The sequence below is a fragment of the Acipenser ruthenus genome, unplaced genomic scaffold, assembly GCF_902713425.1.
Source record: "Acipenser ruthenus unplaced genomic scaffold, fAciRut3.2 maternal haplotype, whole genome shotgun sequence".
NCBI classification, from domain to species: Eukaryota; Metazoa; Chordata; class Actinopteri; order Acipenseriformes; family Acipenseridae; genus Acipenser; species Acipenser ruthenus.
Genome location: NW_026707521.1, coordinates 131,844 through 150,587, shown reverse-complemented (window position 1 = coordinate 150,587; position 18,744 = coordinate 131,844). Strand labels below are relative to the sequence as shown.

At 41.4% G+C, this 18,744-nt stretch overlaps 6 non-coding genes and 2 pseudogenes across 6 annotated transcripts; 6 read left to right on the top strand and 2 right to left on the bottom strand.

The window, feature by feature from the left end:
- The first annotated feature begins 2,535 nt into the window (after positions 1–2,535).
- Positions 2,536–2,617, top strand: trnal-cag (transfer RNA leucine (anticodon CAG)). Its single transcript has one exon. It is a non-coding gene; the product is annotated as a tRNA-Leu (tRNA).
- A 291-nt stretch (positions 2,618–2,908) lies between these two features.
- Positions 2,909–2,982, top strand: trnai-aau (transfer RNA isoleucine (anticodon AAU)). Its single transcript has one exon. It is a non-coding gene; the product is annotated as a tRNA-Ile (tRNA).
- Positions 2,983–3,152: 170 nt separating this feature from the next.
- trnas-uga (transfer RNA serine (anticodon UGA)) lies at positions 3,153–3,234 on the bottom strand. Its single transcript has one exon. It is a non-coding gene; the product is annotated as a tRNA-Ser (tRNA).
- A 2,171-nt stretch (positions 3,235–5,405) lies between these two features.
- LOC131727570 (small nucleolar RNA U3) lies at positions 5,406–5,565 on the top strand (annotated as a pseudogene).
- Positions 5,566–13,338: 7,773 nt separating this feature from the next.
- On the top strand, positions 13,339–13,420 carry trnal-cag (transfer RNA leucine (anticodon CAG)). The gene has a single exon. It is a non-coding gene; the product is annotated as a tRNA-Leu (tRNA).
- A 291-nt stretch (positions 13,421–13,711) lies between these two features.
- Positions 13,712–13,785, top strand: trnai-aau (transfer RNA isoleucine (anticodon AAU)). Its single transcript has one exon. It is a non-coding gene; the product is annotated as a tRNA-Ile (tRNA).
- Positions 13,786–13,955: 170 nt separating this feature from the next.
- trnas-uga (transfer RNA serine (anticodon UGA)) lies at positions 13,956–14,037 on the bottom strand. The gene has a single exon. It is a non-coding gene; the product is annotated as a tRNA-Ser (tRNA).
- A 2,171-nt stretch (positions 14,038–16,208) lies between these two features.
- On the top strand, positions 16,209–16,368 carry LOC131727569 (small nucleolar RNA U3; annotated as a pseudogene).
- Positions 16,369–18,744: the final 2,376 nt, after the last annotated feature.

Below are 18,744 nucleotides of genomic sequence, written 5' to 3'. Positions count from 1 at the left end.
AACAGATTCTGGGCAACAAGTCTCTGGGACGCCATGCCTGTTCCCATGCTGTCTTTTCCAGGAAGAGATGAAAGATATATCTCCCTCCATTCCAAACTCCATACTTTCTATTTGCCACGTCAATTCTTGTCTTGGTCTTGTCGAGAAAATCCAGCCCGAGGACGATAGGAAACGCCAGGTCTTTATCTGCCAGGATGAAAACAGGAATTGACCAGAACGTGTCATGAAAGCTGAAAGTAACGTGAGCTTTACCCATTGCTGTGTGAGAGGTTCCATTTGCCAAGGAAAACTGCTGCTCCGCACAAGGTGTCAGTTCTTCTTCTGGACGGCAAAGCCCCTTCCATAGCTTGCAGCAGATTAGAGAGTATGTGCTACCTGTGTCCAGTAAAGCTTGTCCGCAAACCCCTCTTGCTTCTATCTGCACTGCTAAAAGTGATAAAACATCCAGGCCAGGTTTCATTAAACGTTTTTTTAGGCCTGCTGTGGATAACACTCACCTCTGCCAGTTTCTTTGGCTTCTTTTGTGGGCGTGACTATGGAAGGTTCTTGTTATTCACCTTCGCCCAATATTCCTTTTGATTAGCCCAGTCTCTCTCAATCATCGTGCCCACCTGCACGAGCTCAGACACAGACTTAATTGCCCCACGCAGCCCACTAGCAAGTTTGGGATTGGCATTATTGAGGATTCGGTGCACCACGTCTGCTTCTTCAATCTTCAGGTCTCCACTTAATGCACAAGGCACGATAGTCATCGGCAGAATCTCAAATGCACTCCTGGGGGGACTGCACTCTGTTCCTCAGTCGATCTTCTATTTCGGTTTGGAAATCGGAGGGTAAAAAAAGCCTAAAAAAAGAGATTTTAAAAGCATACCATGAATGTAAATTGTGGCGTTCCGCAATCCACCAACTTTTTGTTGATCCTTTCAGAACAGACGACAAGGTAGCCATCAATCCAGGGTCAGACATAGGGCGCAAGGCTAAAAACTCCTCACACAGCTCCACATATATCATTGCGTCAGATGTTTGTTCATCTGTACCAAATTCTGGAAAATTAATTCTAATAGGCAACTTTGACCCTCTTCCTTCACTAGGTAATGCTTCTCAGCCTGGTTCACAGCTGGAACCGAAGACAATAAAGGGATACTAGCCTTTCTGGCTAATTTGTTAAGTTTATGCTCCCAAGCTTTATCTCGCTTGCCTAAAGAATCAATAATAGCCTTTTCCAATTTTAACACAGGCTGTACTACAAATTCTTCAGTTTGCCCAAAACGTGTTCGCACCTGCTCTCTGAATATCTCCTCCCGATTAAAGCTACTCGTTTGAGCTTGATGTACATCCTGCTCTACATTCCTTATACGGTCATTTATGGCTTGTATATCCTGTTTCACTTGTTCCAACTCCTGTACACTATTAACCAAGTCTCCTTCATCTTCACTCTCTGGCTCACTCAGATATAAGAGACTAAGAGAAGAAGCTAAATGATCTGTTTGATCCCTCCTAGTCACCACAGGTGCATTTATGTCAGTAAAAGCAACAGGGTCTGAACAACCAGTGTCAGTAACAGCAATGGGCGAGAGTGTGGTAGAATCTGAAGCCATGATAGACAAAATTGCACAGATGCACAAAGGGAAAGGTGTATACCCACTTTTTTATAATTCTTAATTGAACAAGTATGTGACCACTTTGAGATAATTACATTTTGGATTAAGGTGTCCTGCCAGACTAACTGCAAACAATTAAGTTGCAGATGGGAGTTTCTTACCCCATTATATGTGGTCGGTGTCACAAACTCATGTCATTTATTTGATTTCTTGTCCTTGCCATTTACAGCATGTTGGTAAAAGTACTAGACAGTTACGATTGCACATTAATGAGCGATCATAAAAGTTCAATTAGGAGAAAAGATATCCACTCACCACTAGCTAGACATTTTATAGATGCCAAACATTCCGTTTCAGATCTTAAATACCGTGGCATACAAAAAATATTTCAAGCTTGAGGAGGTGATAATCTCGATCAAAAACTATTACAATGTGAATCCAAATGGATTTCTATTTCCATACGGTACAACCCGAGGGATTAAATGAAGAGCTAGGATTATCATGTTATCTGTGATATAATGTGCAAGCATACTTGTCTTTCATAAGAGCTGAAAATAAATGATAGCGCTTTGAGATAATGTCTGCTACTGGCGGATTGTTTACAAATGTACTCAATTATGTTACAACCTTTTTGTCTATGAAAGATATCTGTAACATTTATGTAATGCCTGTGTGGTTTTTTCATGAAGTTAATTTGCTAACAGACTGTTCTGATTTGTTTCTAACCGTGAAGCGATCACTCTGTTTGATGTATATTTTCTTTCTGTAAGAGGAGTGTCCTTGTGATCCCATATAAAATGCGACGAAACAGGTCGCCCTCCTTAATATAAACAGATAAAGAATAAGTTCAAGCACACACCAGGTCATTTACTGTAGCGTCAGACATTGGAGGTTCAGCAGTGTACTGCAGTGTTGTGCAAAGTCGTCGGTGTAAGTCAGGATGGCTGAGCGGTCTAAGGCGCTGCGTTCAGGTCGCAGTCTCTCTGGAGGCATGGGTTCGAATCCCACTTCTGACAAATCTGTTTGTTTATTCTTAAAACGTCCACCGAATGCTTGGTAATTTGATTTGTTTTTCTTGTTAGTATTCAAATCACAAGGTCGTTAAATGAGAGAAAGTCACCGCAAGCCTGCACCTCACCACATCCTTCACACTGTTAAACTGCCTCCTTATGACGAGGCCTCTAATTATGCCTTTCCAATACTTTGAATGTGTTATTGTTGTTTAACATGAGAACATCTTGGTAGAACAATCATAATGTCCGCAGGACTTATTTTCCTCGGGTTCTAGTATCAAGTTTTCAGTGTGTGGCCGGTTAGCTCAGTTGGTTAGAGCGTGGTGCTAATAACGCCAAGGTCGCGGGTTCGATCCCCGTACGGGCCACGGCTTTTCTTCTTTAAAGAAACCACAGCATTTGTAATGGTGCCAAAATGAACATTCTTTAACAAAATGAACCGAAGCGATATGAAGTACAACCAGTAATATTTCAGACTTCCTGAGCTTTAAACATGTATTAACAATGAACACATACAATCAATTAAAAACAAAGCTTACGTAGTCGGCAGGATTTGAACCTGCGCGGGGAAACCCCAATGGATTTCAAGTCCATCGCCTTAACCACTCGGCCACGACTACGTGCTCGCACGGTTAGTTGTGAAAATATCCAAAAGAAGTAAACGGCTCCCGCAGTAATGCTGTAGATGGCAGTATAGGCTAACTAATGAACCCAAGTCAAATGCCTTTGTTGAAACTGTCAGATTTGTACAAGGCAAGCACACGTGGGAAAAGTAAATACAATATACTTTCTGTTAACGTTCATAATAATGAATACATCTTTATTTCAAAATACGTAGCTATTTAACTGATCTTTTCAAACCACCCCCATCCACAAAAACAAAGTAGTTATTTATTTCAACTGAAAAACTGACTTGCTTCATGGCTGCTGCCAGAGCACTCGAGAACGTTCTGGCTAGCGTGAGCGGACTAAGCAGATAACAAGATCTACAAAATATCACATGCCAATAAAACTTACCATAATTATGTTCATTTTATTATTATTTATTTAGCAGACCCTTTATCCGTGGCGACTTACAGAGACTAGGGTGTGTGAACTATGCATCAGCTGTAGAGTCACTTACATTTACATCTCACCCAAAAAACGGAGCACAAGGAGGTTAAGTGACTTGCTCAGGGTCACACAATGAGTCAGTGGCTGAGGTGGGATTTGTACCAGGGGGACCTCCTGGTTAAAAGCCATTTATCTTTAACCACTGGACCACACAGCCTCCTATAACAAAATCACACCCCAGATGGGACTCGAAACCACAATCCATGGCTTAGAAAGCAAGTGCCTTATCCATTAGGCCACAAGGGCTGACACGAAAAGCACATTTGGTAGTAATAAAGAAAGTGGGAACAATAGTATCGTGGTTTAATACATCATATCCAAGCCATCGTTGGTGTTCAAACACAGCAGAGTGTTAAATTGGGAAAGGGCCGTACTTGTCAGTACGTATTTGACATTCATGTGGGAAGATTTAAGATTGTGAAGAAGTTTAATTATGCTGCGTATTTGCGCATTGGGAACCTTACATAATTAGGTTTTTGTAATGCCACTTTCTTATGGAGAGTAATCAAGGTGACGATACAAGACCAGAGCCAATAAAGCAGTTATTTTCCTGTCCTTTCATTACCATATTCTAGTGTGCTTGTTCAGAATATGCGTGAATCGTGAAAACGTCTTGCGAATATGTGAACAAAGCCAGCATTCACTTTATTGATCACCATGTGGATTAACCGCTATTGGAACACAGATGATTGTGTTAAAGATGTTAATAGACTTTTAATGTACACGTTTTAGAGCTAAACGTTTGTTGAGACAGTTCAAGCGCTTTAGCAGTGTTTAACTATTTCCTGGATGTTTGCCTTTTGGTCTTACTCTGGAAAAAGTAATAATAATAATAAAAAGTAGGCAAAACCATTTTTTGAGAAACCGCATTTGGGAGAAAATCTAACAGTTTGGAAACACATTTGCAAAGGCATTGGATTCTATTGTGGTGTTTCCGAACTGTTGAACGTTTCTCATTACATGCAGGTTTACTGGCTTGACAAAAAGGCGATTGACGAAAAGAATGCTGTCTCGATAGCAAAATCGCGTCAAGCTGAAATAGCTCAGTTGGGAGAGCGTTAGACTGTAACGGTCCCTGCTTCGATCCCGGGTTTTTGCAAACAGCACGACTAGGGCTATTTTTTCTTAATTAATTTTTTGAATTAAAAAAACAGCACATTTTTTCTTCAGTGTAATTGGAGGAAATAAAAACGTATTATAGTGCCATTTTCTAATGCGATAAAGAAATGCAAAAAGCATCATCTCTGCGTGGGCTTGAAACACCAAAATTTCGATTAACAGCCGAACGTGCTAACCGATTATGGTGTTTTATTAGATAACACCCTGGGAGTCTCAACAGAACAGTGTGTATGCATAGAGCTAAAATGGAAACCAAATATATACGATTCAAATGGAATCGTATTCAGATTTTAAGCACAAATTTGATAGACTTCACAGTGCAAAGGAGGAAGGCCGACAATGCAAATGAGGCAACTGGCTCCTACTTTTTAAATCATACGAGAAACTTGAACCCAATTTAGCTTTTAACCGCCTGCAGTCTGGAATGAGTTTGAAATGTTGTTGTAACACCTCACTGGGCAACAGCAATTGCATTATATGAAAGCTCCTGTTTATTTGTCAGCGGCACAGCTACCGGTGCCACTCAGAGTTGGAGGGAGACGGTCGGCCACTTGCCCATAAAACAATACTTTCCGGGATCATTTCTATAGTGATTTGCCAGCGAAATGCGTTTATAAAGTGTTTGGACTCGCTATCCATGAGTAAGAGTGAGAGTGTTCGCTTTTGACCCCTCCAGTGTTCCTTAGGGGGCTGGAGGAAGCGGACATGTTCTGAGTGGGTATCTTACCAAAAGGTCAGCATGACGAACTACAGTTACAAAGCACTGCTGCTTTTTCGATGATTGATTAAAACTATCAATCTGACTGAAAACACGGAGACATTAATTGTGATCGGTTTGATACCAATCGGCTTACATGACAGGTATTGTGTATAGACAATGTCATATACACAGAAATGAACACAGACAGTGTTTTTTCAAGGCTGACTCATTGAAATGTTCGAGAGATCTCGGTGTACTGGACAAATATACTGGATTTTTTCCATGTCGTAATTGTGCCGCCTGTGATAATGCGTTTGAAACTAAGAATTTTACAAGCCATACAATGAAAAAAAAGAGTACAGTATTTCACAAGTGATGACCTGTGCTTCAACTTGTAAAGGTTTTATTTGAAAGACTAAGGCCAATCTATGTATCTTTAGAAAGAAAAAAGATTATTAAGAGTAATCTTAAAGAAAGTCTTAACCAAACCAACTGACATAAAAAACCTGAATCCATGGTTCTAAACAAACTATCCTTTAATGCATCTCAGCGGAAATATATGTACATGTACCCATATCCACACACTCAATCGAGCAAAACAATGTGTTATGAAAAACAAGCACAGGACAGACAGAGAGAGATATAAATAGATACATTGTTGGGCCCAAACTCCTTGAGATAAGTCCAGCTCCAGGTAAGAAGCAAAAAAACATAATCCAATGCACACAACAAAACAAAGTAACAAAATAAACAAATCCAACAATGAAACGAAGCAAAGCAACAAAGTAAACAAATCCAGCAATGAAAATTGGTAAAAAGGAATGGTCTCACCACTTTCCTGATGCCGATCCTCTTTTAGCTTTCAGATCATTTCCTGCTAATGGCATAATTTTGTATCCACATGTCGCTTTATCCAGCAATTACAGATTACATAGGCTTCTTAGAAAATTCAATCAGGAGCACAGGTGCAGAGGCAGCAGGAGGTCAAAAAGTAGAAAAAAACCACCCACCTTGATAGATAGACCTGTGCTTTTATACTACCCCTCTTAAAGTTGTATACCCACTTTTTTATAATTCTTAATTGAACAAGTTTGTGACCACTTTGAGATAATTACATTTCGGATTAAGGTGTCTGGCCAGACTAACTGCAATCAATTAAGTTGCAGATGGGGAGTTTCTTACTGCATTATATGTGGTCGGTGTCACATATTTCCCCCCCCCCCAAACAAGAGGCACAACTGGGTTTAAAATCAAAGTAGGGTTTTAAGTTAACTACATTTAAGGTGTCACACTTGTGATCACCAAACTGCACTTGATAATTAACCGGTCCAAGTCGCTTCATTACTGTAAATGGACCAGTCCATTTGGGTGCAAGCTTAGCTGAAAACTTAGAAGCAGCTTCAGATAAAGGGTGTGACCTAACCCAGACCAAATCACCCTCCTCAAATGTTACATATTTACGTTTGGAGTTGTAATAATTGGCCTGCCTAGTCTGAGCCTTATCTACATTACTAACCACCTAATGAACTAACAGCTGTTGCCTTTCAAGTAAGTTTTGTCTTAACGACTCTTGCTGGGGAGCTACATTACAAAGCCGATCCAATGGCCCTTTTAATCTTCTCCCCAATGCCCGTTAAGTGGGACTAAATCCTGTGGATTCCTGGCGAGCAGAATTGATGGCGAATCGGAATCAGTAAATCCACTTATCCCTTTCTTCATGGTTATTCCCCACATAAGAGGTGATCATTGTCTTCACCGAGCGGTTTATAAGTTCTTTGAGGTTGATTTGCAGGTGGTATGCTGTAGTGAGCTTGTTCACAACTCCCCAGGTCTTACAGATACCTTTCAGGAGTTGACTGGTGAACTGGCTCCCTCTGTCAGACACCAAATAGCGTGGTGTGCCCCATCGAGTAAAGATGTCCCTAATCAGGATGTTAATAATCCGGGGAGTCTTGCCATCTCATAATGGAAAAAAACTCAACCCATTTTGAGTAATAATCAACAACTACCACAAGTATGGTGTTACCGCTCTTACTGCGGGGAAATGGGCCCATCAGGTCGATTCTAAGCATTTCTCTCTGTTCGGGAACAGTGGTGGATTGTAAAATTCCTGCAGGTTTTGTGTTCGATGCCTTATACTGCTGACAGGTCTGGCATTCCTTAGTATGTCTCCAAGTTTCCTTGCGAATCTCTGGCCACCAGGCCACCTCCAGCATTCTGAGAAGTGTCTTTAGCCTGCCCAGATGTCCCCCTAGTGGATTGTTGTGGAAGTATTGTAAGAAAGTTGATGTTAACTCAGGGGACCACAAGCTGAAACTTGAATGCATCGCCTTTGATTGGTACCCGCCTATATACAACTCCCTGGTGTTCCACATAGGTGATGCGGTCAGGTTTGGTGGTGGTGTTGGAAGATGTTAATGAACCGAGGATCTCCTGGATGTTCTTATCCCTTGACTGAGAGGCCGCAATTTCGTCAAACAAAACAGGCAAATCCAAGCTGAAGCTCTGTGAATTGCTGGAGTAGACTGCAATATTGGATGGACCAGATACTGGAACCTTCGATAAAGCATCAGGAACGGTATTGAGACTTCCTTTTCGATACAGCACAGTGAAGTCAAATTGTTGAAGTCTGAGTGTCCATCTAGTGAGCCGGGAGGATGTCTTTGGACAATTGAAGGCCCAGGCTAGAGCTGCATGGTCGGTTACAACTTCAAATTGACCAGACTGCACCCAGCTACCTCCAGACCCTCATCTCTCCCTACACCCCCACTCGACCTCTCCGCTCCTCCTGCACTAGAGGACTGGCTCTACCTCCTCTACGCTCCCCTGCCTCCAGAGCCCGCTCCTTCTCCACCCTCACTCCGCAGTGGTGGAATGACCTACCTACAGATGTCAGGACCACCCAGTCCCTGAACACATTCCGGCGCCTCCTTAAGACTCACCTCTTCAGACAGCACCTGTAGAACTCCTCTGTTTTTCCTCTGGGACACTATCATCCTCCCATAAATGCGCTTTATTTGCTCTTATCTGCCCCCTATTTTACTGCATTTAATCCTGTACTTCAGAATACTGTAATCTGCCAAGTGTTTAATTTGTAGTATTTTGTATTTAATCATATCTTGACGTAACTATCACTGTCACTGTTATCTGCTGTATTATTGAATTGTATTTTGTCACACTTGTACTTGCTTGAACCAAAGTCATTGCATTTATCTTGCTCATATTGTATTACTTGTACTGTAACACTTGAAATGTATTTGCTTACGATTGTAAGTCGCCCTGGATAAGGGATCTGCTAAGAAATAAATAATAATAATAATTGTATTCCTTCCAAGAAATAACACCATTTCTCCACAGCCCAAACGATTGCCAAACACTCCTTCTCTGAAATGGAATAGTTCTTTTCAGCACTACTGAGGATTCGGGATGAGAAGGCAATAACATGCTCTCCATCATCAAAGTTCTGAGCCATCACTGCGCCCAACCCCACATCACTGACATCTGTGTAGACCTTAAAAGGTTTAGAAAGATCAGGATGCGTGAGGATGGGTGGAGACTGTAGTGCTGCTTTGAGTTTCATCCAGCTCTCATGACACTCTGTAGTCCAATTCCACAGCATGTCCTTCTTCTTCGGGTTATTTAAGGGTACTGCGATGTCAGCAAAACCTGGAATGAATTTATGGTACCATCCGGTCAACTCCCAAAACCGCTGGACCTCCTTCAGGTTTGTGGGCTCAGGGTAAGACTGAATGGCATCTAATTTTTTTGGATCTGCAGAAATGCCATCTCCCGAAACCACATGACCTAAAAAAGTCAAAGTGTGATTAAACAAATGACACTTCTTTAAATTTAAAGAAAGGTGAGCTTGGTGTAATCTCTTAAAAACCTCTCCAAGGTCCCTTAAGTGCTGCTCCTCCGTCCTTGAATACACATTAGTATCATCAATATAAACAAAACAAGATACTCCCTTTAATTCACCGAGGACCTGTTCCATTAGCCGCTGAAACGTGGCAGAGGCGTTCTTCAATCCAAAAGGCATAACGTGGAATTGAAACAATCCAAAAGGGCTGGTAAAGGCAGTCTTCTTCTTGCTATCCTCAGCCATCGTCACTTGCCAGTACCCTGACTGTAGGTCAAGAGAACTGAAAACACTAGCTCCTTTAACCCTTTGTGGTCCTATGTCAGATCTGGTCCGACATTGCAATTATAACTATCCGGTCCATTGTCGGACCCTGTCCGACATCAAAAAACGCAAAAAACAGCTTTCTAGTCGTTTTTTCTCCGGAAAAAGCCAAGAAAACCATTCAATAGCCGAGTGGGAGCAACAGGATCCGAGACAAGCCAATAAAAAAAAGGCGTATCTTTAATAGTCATACTTGCCCCTAGCATCCCATATGGGCGGTCATAAGGAAACAAGCTGGCTGTTACTGTAGCAGTGCACAGAGACTATCACGGACATTTGCCGAGCTTTTTGAGATGTTATAGTAATAAAATAATGACTTGGATTGCATTATTGAGGAGTTTGGTGATAAAACGAGTGATCAGGAGATGATTGATCGGGATGTACGACTATTATTATTATTATTATTTATTTCTTAGCATATGTGAAAGCGATAGCGAACGAAAGGGTGGGGAGGGGCTGGAGATGCCTAGTGAGTGCTTTGTTGATATGCAGGGCCTTTTAAACCTGTTTGACTGTGGAAAAAAATACTTTTAAACAGCACGTCTAAAATTAACTGCACGTGTGAAAATAAATTGGACCTGACGCACCTGACGCACACTTAATAAATGGACTGCAAAGGGTTAAAAGACTAGAGGATATCATGTATCAGGGGCATGGGGTATGCATCAAAATGTGTTTTTACGTTAATCCGCCGATAATCCACACAAAAACGCCAAGATCCATCTGCCTTAGGCACCAGCACAACAGGAGAAGCCCAGGCGGAAGTCGAAGGTTCAATAACCCCATCCTCTTTCATCTGGTGCAGATAATGCTCAATGATGGCTCGCTTCTGTGGAGAGACTCTATAGGCACGTGAACGCACAGGAACTTCATCAATGGTATGTATTACATGCTTTGTAACATTGGTTCTTCCCAACTGGTTTGAACACACCCGTGTCCACTGCCTCATCACTCCCACAAGGTCAGGTCATAACAACGACAATAAATCACTCAACGCACCTGATGGTTCTGTGATAATAGTGCTAATGTGCGCCGTGATAGTTTTTGGGCTCTGAGGTGGAAGCGCATAATGCAAACAGATTCTGGGCAACAAGTCTCTGGGACGCCATGCCTGTTCCCATGCTGTCTTTTCCAGGAAGAGATGAAAGATATATCTCCCTCCATTCCAAACTCCATACTTTCTATTTGCCACGTCAATTCTTGTCTTGGTCTTGTCGAGAAAATCCAGCCCGAGGACGATAGGAAACGCCAGGTCTTTATCTGCCAGGATGAAAACAGGAATTGACCAGAACGTGTCATGAAAGCTGAAAGTAACGTGAGCTTTACCCATTGCTGTGTGAGAGGTTCCATTTGCCAAGGAAAACTGCTGCTCCGCACAAGGTGTCAGTTCTTCTTCTGGACGGCAAAGCCCCTTCCATAGCTTGCAGCAGATTAGAGAGTATGTGCTACCTGTGTCCAGTAAAGCTTGTCCGCAAACCCCTCTTGCTTCTATCTGCACTGCTAAAAGTGATAAAACATCCAGGCCAGGTTTCATTAAACGTTTTTTTAGGCCTGCTGTGGATAACACTCACCTCTGCCAGTTTCTTTGGCTTCTTTTGTGGGCGTGACTATGGAAGGTTCTTGTTATTCACCTTCGCCCAATATTCCTTTTGATTAGCCCAGTCTCTCTCAATCATCGTGCCCACCTGCACGAGCTCAGACACAGACTTAATTGCCCCACGCAGCCCACTAGCAAGTTTGGGATTGGCATTATTGAGGATTCGGTGCACCACGTCTGCTTCTTCAATCTTCAGGTCTCCACTTAATGCACAAGGCACGATAGTCATCGGCAGAATCTCAAATGCACTCCTGGGGGGACTGCACTCTGTTCCTCAGTCGATCTTCTATTTCGGTTTGGAAATCGGAGGGTAAAAAAAGCCTAAAAAAAGAGATTTTAAAAGCATACCATGAATGTAAATTGTGGCGTTCCGCAATCCACCAACTTTTTGTTGATCCTTTCAGAACAGACGACAAGGTAGCCATCAATCCAGGGTCAGACATAGGGCGCAAGGCTAAAAACTCCTCACACAGCTCCACATATATCATTGCGTCAGATGTTTGTTCATCTGTACCAAATTCTGGAAAATTAATTCTAATAGGCAACTTTGACCCTCTTCCTTCACTAGGTAATGCTTCTCAGCCTGGTTCACAGCTGGAACCGAAGACAATAAAGGGATACTAGCCTTTCTGGCTAATTTGTTAAGTTTATGCTCCCAAGCTTTATCTCGCTTGCCTAAAGAATCAATAATAGCCTTTTCCAATTTTAACACAGGCTGTACTACAAATTCTTCAGTTTGCCCAAAACGTGTTCGCACCTGCTCTCTGAATATCTCCTCCCGATTAAAGCTACTCGTTTGAGCTTGATGTACATCCTGCTCTACATTCCTTATACGGTCATTTATGGCTTGTATATCCTGTTTCACTTGTTCCAACTCCTGTACACTATTAACCAAGTCTCCTTCATCTTCACTCTCTGGCTCACTCAGATATAAGAGACTAAGAGAAGAAGCTAAATGATCTGTTTGATCCCTCCTAGTCACCACAGGTGCATTTATGTCAGTAAAAGCAACAGGGTCTGAACAACCAGTGTCAGTAACAGCAATGGGCGAGAGTGTGGTAGAATCTGAAGCCATGATAGACAAAATTGCACAGATGCACAAAGGGAAAGGTGTATACCCACTTTTTTATAATTCTTAATTGAACAAGTATGTGACCACTTTGAGATAATTACATTTTGGATTAAGGTGTCCTGCCAGACTAACTGCAAACAATTAAGTTGCAGATGGGAGTTTCTTACCCCATTATATGTGGTCGGTGTCACAAACTCATGTCATTTATTTGATTTCTTGTCCTTGCCATTTACAGCATGTTGGTAAAAGTACTAGACAGTTACGATTGCACATTAATGAGCGATCATAAAAGTTCAATTAGGAGAAAAGATATCCACTCACCACTAGCTAGACATTTTATAGATGCCAAACATTCCGTTTCAGATCTTAAATACCGTGGCATACAAAAAATATTTCAAGCTTGAGGAGGTGATAATCTCGATCAAAAACTATTACAATGTGAATCCAAATGGATTTCTATTTCCATACGGTACAACCCGAGGGATTAAATGAAGAGCTAGGATTATCATGTTATCTGTGATATAATGTGCAAGCATACTTGTCTTTCATAAGAGCTGAAAATAAATGATAGCGCTTTGAGATAATGTCTGCTACTGGCGGATTGTTTACAAATGTACTCAATTATGTTACAACCTTTTTGTCTATGAAAGATATCTGTAACATTTATGTAATGCCTGTGTGGTTTTTTCATGAAGTTAATTTGCTAACAGACTGTTCTGATTTGTTTCTAACCGTGAAGCGATCACTCTGTTTGATGTATATTTTCTTTCTGTAAGAGGAGTGTCCTTGTGATCCCATATAAAATGCGACGAAACAGGTCGCCCTCCTTAATATAAACAGATAAAGAATAAGTTCAAGCACACACCAGGTCATTTACTGTAGCGTCAGACATTGGAGGTTCAGCAGTGTACTGCAGTGTTGTGCAAAGTCGTCGGTGTAAGTCAGGATGGCTGAGCGGTCTAAGGCGCTGCGTTCAGGTCGCAGTCTCTCTGGAGGCATGGGTTCGAATCCCACTTCTGACAAATCTGTTTGTTTATTCTTAAAACGTCCACCGAATGCTTGGTAATTTGATTTGTTTTTCTTGTTAGTATTCAAATCACAAGGTCGTTAAATGAGAGAAAGTCACCGCAAGCCTGCACCTCACCACATCCTTCACACTGTTAAACTGCCTCCTTATGACGAGGCCTCTAATTATGCCTTTCCAATACTTTGAATGTGTTATTGTTGTTTAACATGAGAACATCTTGGTAGAACAATCATAATGTCCGCAGGACTTATTTTCCTCGGGTTCTAGTATCAAGTTTTCAGTGTGTGGCCGGTTAGCTCAGTTGGTTAGAGCGTGGTGCTAATAACGCCAAGGTCGCGGGTTCGATCCCCGTACGGGCCACGGCTTTTCTTCTTTAAAGAAACCACAGCATTTGTAATGGTGCCAAAATGAACATTCTTTAACAAAATGAACCGAAGCGATATGAAGTACAACCAGTAATATTTCAGACTTCCTGAGCTTTAAACATGTATTAACAATGAACACATACAATCAATTAAAAACAAAGCTTACGTAGTCGGCAGGATTTGAACCTGCGCGGGGAAACCCCAATGGATTTCAAGTCCATCGCCTTAACCACTCGGCCACGACTACGTGCTCGCACGGTTAGTTGTGAAAATATCCAAAAGAAGTAAACGGCTCCCGCAGTAATGCTGTAGATGGCAGTATAGGCTAACTAATGAACCCAAGTCAAATGCCTTTGTTGAAACTGTCAGATTTGTACAAGGCAAGCACACGTGGGAAAAGTAAATACAATATACTTTCTGTTAACGTTCATAATAATGAATACATCTTTATTTCAAAATACGTAGCTATTTAACTGATCTTTTCAAACCACCCCCATCCACAAAAACAAAGTAGTTATTTATTTCAACTGAAAAACTGACTTGCTTCATGGCTGCTGCCAGAGCACTCGAGAACGTTCTGGCTAGCGTGAGCGGACTAAGCAGATAACAAGATCTACAAAATATCACATGCCAATAAAACTTACCATAATTATGTTCATTTTATTATTATTTATTTAGCAGACCCTTTATCCGTGGCGACTTACAGAGACTAGGGTGTGTGAACTATGCATCAGCTGTAGAGTCACTTACATTTACATCTCACCCAAAAAACGGAGCACAAGGAGGTTAAGTGACTTGCTCAGGGTCACACAATGAGTCAGTGGCTGAGGTGGGATTTGTACCAGGGGGACCTCCTGGTTAAAAGCCATTTATCTTTAACCACTGGACCACACAGCCTCCTATAACAAAATCACACCCCAGATGGGACTCGAAACCACAATCCATGGCTTAGAAAGCAAGTGCCTTATCCATTAGGCCACAAGGGCTGACACGAAAAGCACATTTGGTAGTAATAAAGAAAGTGGGAACAATAGTATCGTGGTTTAATACATCATATCCAAGCCATCGTTGGTGTTCAAACACAGCAGAGTGTTAAATTGGGAAAGGGCCGTACTTGTCAGTACGTATTTGACATTCATGTGGGAAGATTTAAGATTGTGAAGAAGTTTAATTATGCTGCGTATTTGCGCATTGGGAACCTTACATAATTAGGTTTTTGTAATGCCACTTTCTTATGGAGAGTAATCAAGGTGACGATACAAGACCAGAGCCAATAAAGCAGTTATTTTCCTGTCCTTTCATTACCATATTCTAGTGTGCTTGTTCAGAATATGCGTGAATCGTGAAAACGTCTTGCGAATATGTGAACAAAGCCAGCATTCACTTTATTGATCACCATGTGGATTAACCGCTATTGGAACACAGATGATTGTGTTAAAGATGTTAATAGACTTTTAATGTACACGTTTTAGAGCTAAACGTTTGTTGAGACAGTTCAAGCGCTTTAGCAGTGTTTAACTATTTCCTGGATGTTTGCCTTTTGGTCTTACTCTGGAAAAAGTAATAATAATAATAAAAAGTAGGCAAAACCATTTTTTGAGAAACCGCATTTGGGAGAAAATCTAACAGTTTGGAAACACATTTGCAAAGGCATTGGATTCTATTGTGGTGTTTCCGAACTGTTGAACGTTTCTCATTACATGCAGGTTTACTGGCTTGACAAAAAGGCGATTGACGAAAAGAATGCTGTCTCGATAGCAAAATCGCGTCAAGCTGAAATAGCTCAGTTGGGAGAGCGTTAGACTGTAACGGTCCCTGCTTCGATCCCGGGTTTTTGCAAACAGCACGACTAGGGCTATTTTTTCTTAATTAATTTTTTGAATTAAAAAAACAGCACATTTTTTCTTCAGTGTAATTGGAGGAAATAAAAACGTATTATAGTGCCATTTTCTAATGCGATAAAGAAATGCAAAAAGCATCATCTCTGCGTGGGCTTGAAACACCAAAATTTCGATTAACAGCCGAACGTGCTAACCGATTATGGTGTTTTATTAGATAACACCCTGGGAGTCTCAACAGAACAGTGTGTATGCATAGAGCTAAAATGGAAACCAAATATATACGATTCAAATGGAATCGTATTCAGATTTTAAGCACAAATTTGATAGACTTCACAGTGCAAAGGAGGAAGGCCGACAATGCAAATGAGGCAACTGGCTCCTACTTTTTAAATCATACGAGAAACTTGAACCCAATTTAGCTTTTAACCGCCTGCAGTCTGGAATGAGTTTGAAATGTTGTTGTAACACCTCACTGGGCAACAGCAATTGCATTATATGAAAGCTCCTGTTTATTTGTCAGCGGCACAGCTACCGGTGCCACTCAGAGTTGGAGGGAGACGGTCGGCCACTTGCCCATAAAACAATACTTTCCGGGATCATTTCTATAGTGATTTGCCAGCGAAATGCGTTTATAAAGTGTTTGGACTCGCTATCCATGAGTAAGAGTGAGAGTGTTCGCTTTTGACCCCTCCAGTGTTCCTTAGGGGGCTGGAGGAAGCGGACATGTTCTGAGTGGGTATCTTACCAAAAGGTCAGCATGACGAACTACAGTTACAAAGCACTGCTGCTTTTTCGATGATTGATTAAAACTATCAATCTGACTGAAAACACGGAGACATTAATTGTGATCGGTTTGATACCAATCGGCTTACATGACAGGTATTGTGTATAGACAATGTCATATACACAGAAATGAACACAGACAGTGTTTTTTCAAGGCTGACTCATTGAAATGTTCGAGAGATCTCGGTGTACTGGACAAATATACTGGATTTTTTCCATGTCGTAATTGTGCCGCCTGTGATAATGCGTTTGAAACTAAGAATTTTACAAGCCATACAATGAAAAAAAAAGAGTACAGTATTTCACAAGTGATGACCTGTGCTTCAACTTGTAAAGGTTTTATTTGAAAGACTAAGGCCAATCTATGTATCTTTAGAAAGAAAAAAGATTATTAAGAGTAATCTTAAAGAAAGTCTTAACCAAACCAACTGACATAAAAAACCTGAATCCATGGTTCTAAACAAACTATCCTTTAATGCATCTCAGCGGAAATATATCTACATGTACCCATATCCACACACTCAATCGAGCAAAACAATGTGTTATGAAAAACAAGCACAGGACAGACAGAGAGAGATATAAATAGATACATTGTTGGGCCCAAACTCCTTGAGATAAGTCCAGCTCCAGGTAAGAAGCAAAAAAACATAATCCAATGCACACAACAAAACAAAGTAACAAAATAAACAAATCCAACAATGAAACGAAGCAAAGCAACAAAGTAAACAAATCCAGCAATGAAAATTGGTAAAAAGGAATGGTCTCACCACTTTCCTGATGCCGATCCTCTTTTAGCTTTCAGATCATTTCCTGCTAATGGCATAATTTTGTATCCACATGTCGCTTTATCCAGCAATTACAGATTACATAGGCTTCTTAGAAAATTCAATCAGGAGCACAGGTGCAGAGGCAGCAGGAGGTCAAAAAGTAGAAAAAAACCACCCACCTTGATAGATAGACCTGTGCTTTTATACTACCCCTCTTAAAGTTGTATACCCACTTTTTTATAATTCTTAATTGAACAAGTTTGTGACCACTTTGAGATAATTACATTTCGGATTAAGGTGTCTGGCCAGACTAACTGCAATCAATTAAGTTGCAGATGGGGAGTTTCTTACTGCATTATATGTGGTCGGTGTCACATATTTCCCCCCCCCCCAAACAAGAGGCACAACTGGGTTTAAAATCAAAGTAGGGTTTTAAGTTAACTACATTTAAGGTGTCACACTTGTGATCACCAAACTGCACTTGATAATTAACCGGTCCAAGTCGCTTCATTACTGTAAATGGACCAGTCCATTTGGGTGCAAGCTTAGCTGAAAACTTAGAAGCAGCTTCAGATAAAGGGTGTGACCTAACCCAGACCAAATCACCCTCCTCAAATGTTACATATTTACGTTTGGAGTTGTAATAATTGGCCTGCCTAGTCTGAGCCTTATCTACATTACTAACCACCTAATGAACTAACAGCTGTTGCCTTTCAAGTAAGTTTTGTCTTAACGACTCTTGCTGGGGAGCTACATTACAAAGCCGATCCAATGGCCCTTTTAATCTTCGCCCCAATGCCCGTTAAGTGGGACTAAATCCTGTGGATTCCTGGCGAGCAGAATTGATGGCGAATCGGAATCAGTAAATCCACTTATCCCTTTCTTCATGGTTATTCCCCACATAAGAGGTGATCATTGTCTTCACCGAGCGGTTTATAAGTTCTTTGAGGTTGATTTGCAGGTGGTATGCTGTAGTGAGCTTGTTCACAACTCCCCAGGTCTTACAGATACCTTTCAGGAGTTGACTGGTGAACTGGCTCCCTCTGTCAGACACCAAATAGCGTGGTGTGCCCCATCGAGTAAAGATGTCCCTAATCAGGATGTTAATAATCCGGGGAGTCTTGCCATCTCATAATGGAAAAAAACTCAACCCATTTTGAGTAATAATCAACAACTACCACAAGTATGGTGTTACCGCTCTTACTGCGGGGAAATGGGCCCATCAGGTCGATTCTAAGCATTTCTCTCTGTTCGGGAACAGTGGTGGATTGTAAAATTCCTGCAGGTTTTGTGTTCGATGCCTTATACTGCTGACAGGTCTGGCATTCCTTAGTATGTCTCCAAGTTTCCTTGCGAATCTCTGGCCACCAGGCCACCTCCAGCATTCTGAGAAGTGTCTTTAGCCTGCCCAGATGTCCCCCTAGTGGATTGTTGTGGAAGTATTGTAAGAAAGTTGATGTTAACTCAGGGGACCACAAGCTGAAACTTGAATGCATCGCCTTTGATTGGTACCCGCCTATATACAACTCCCTGGTGTTCCACATAGGTGATGCGGTCAGGTTT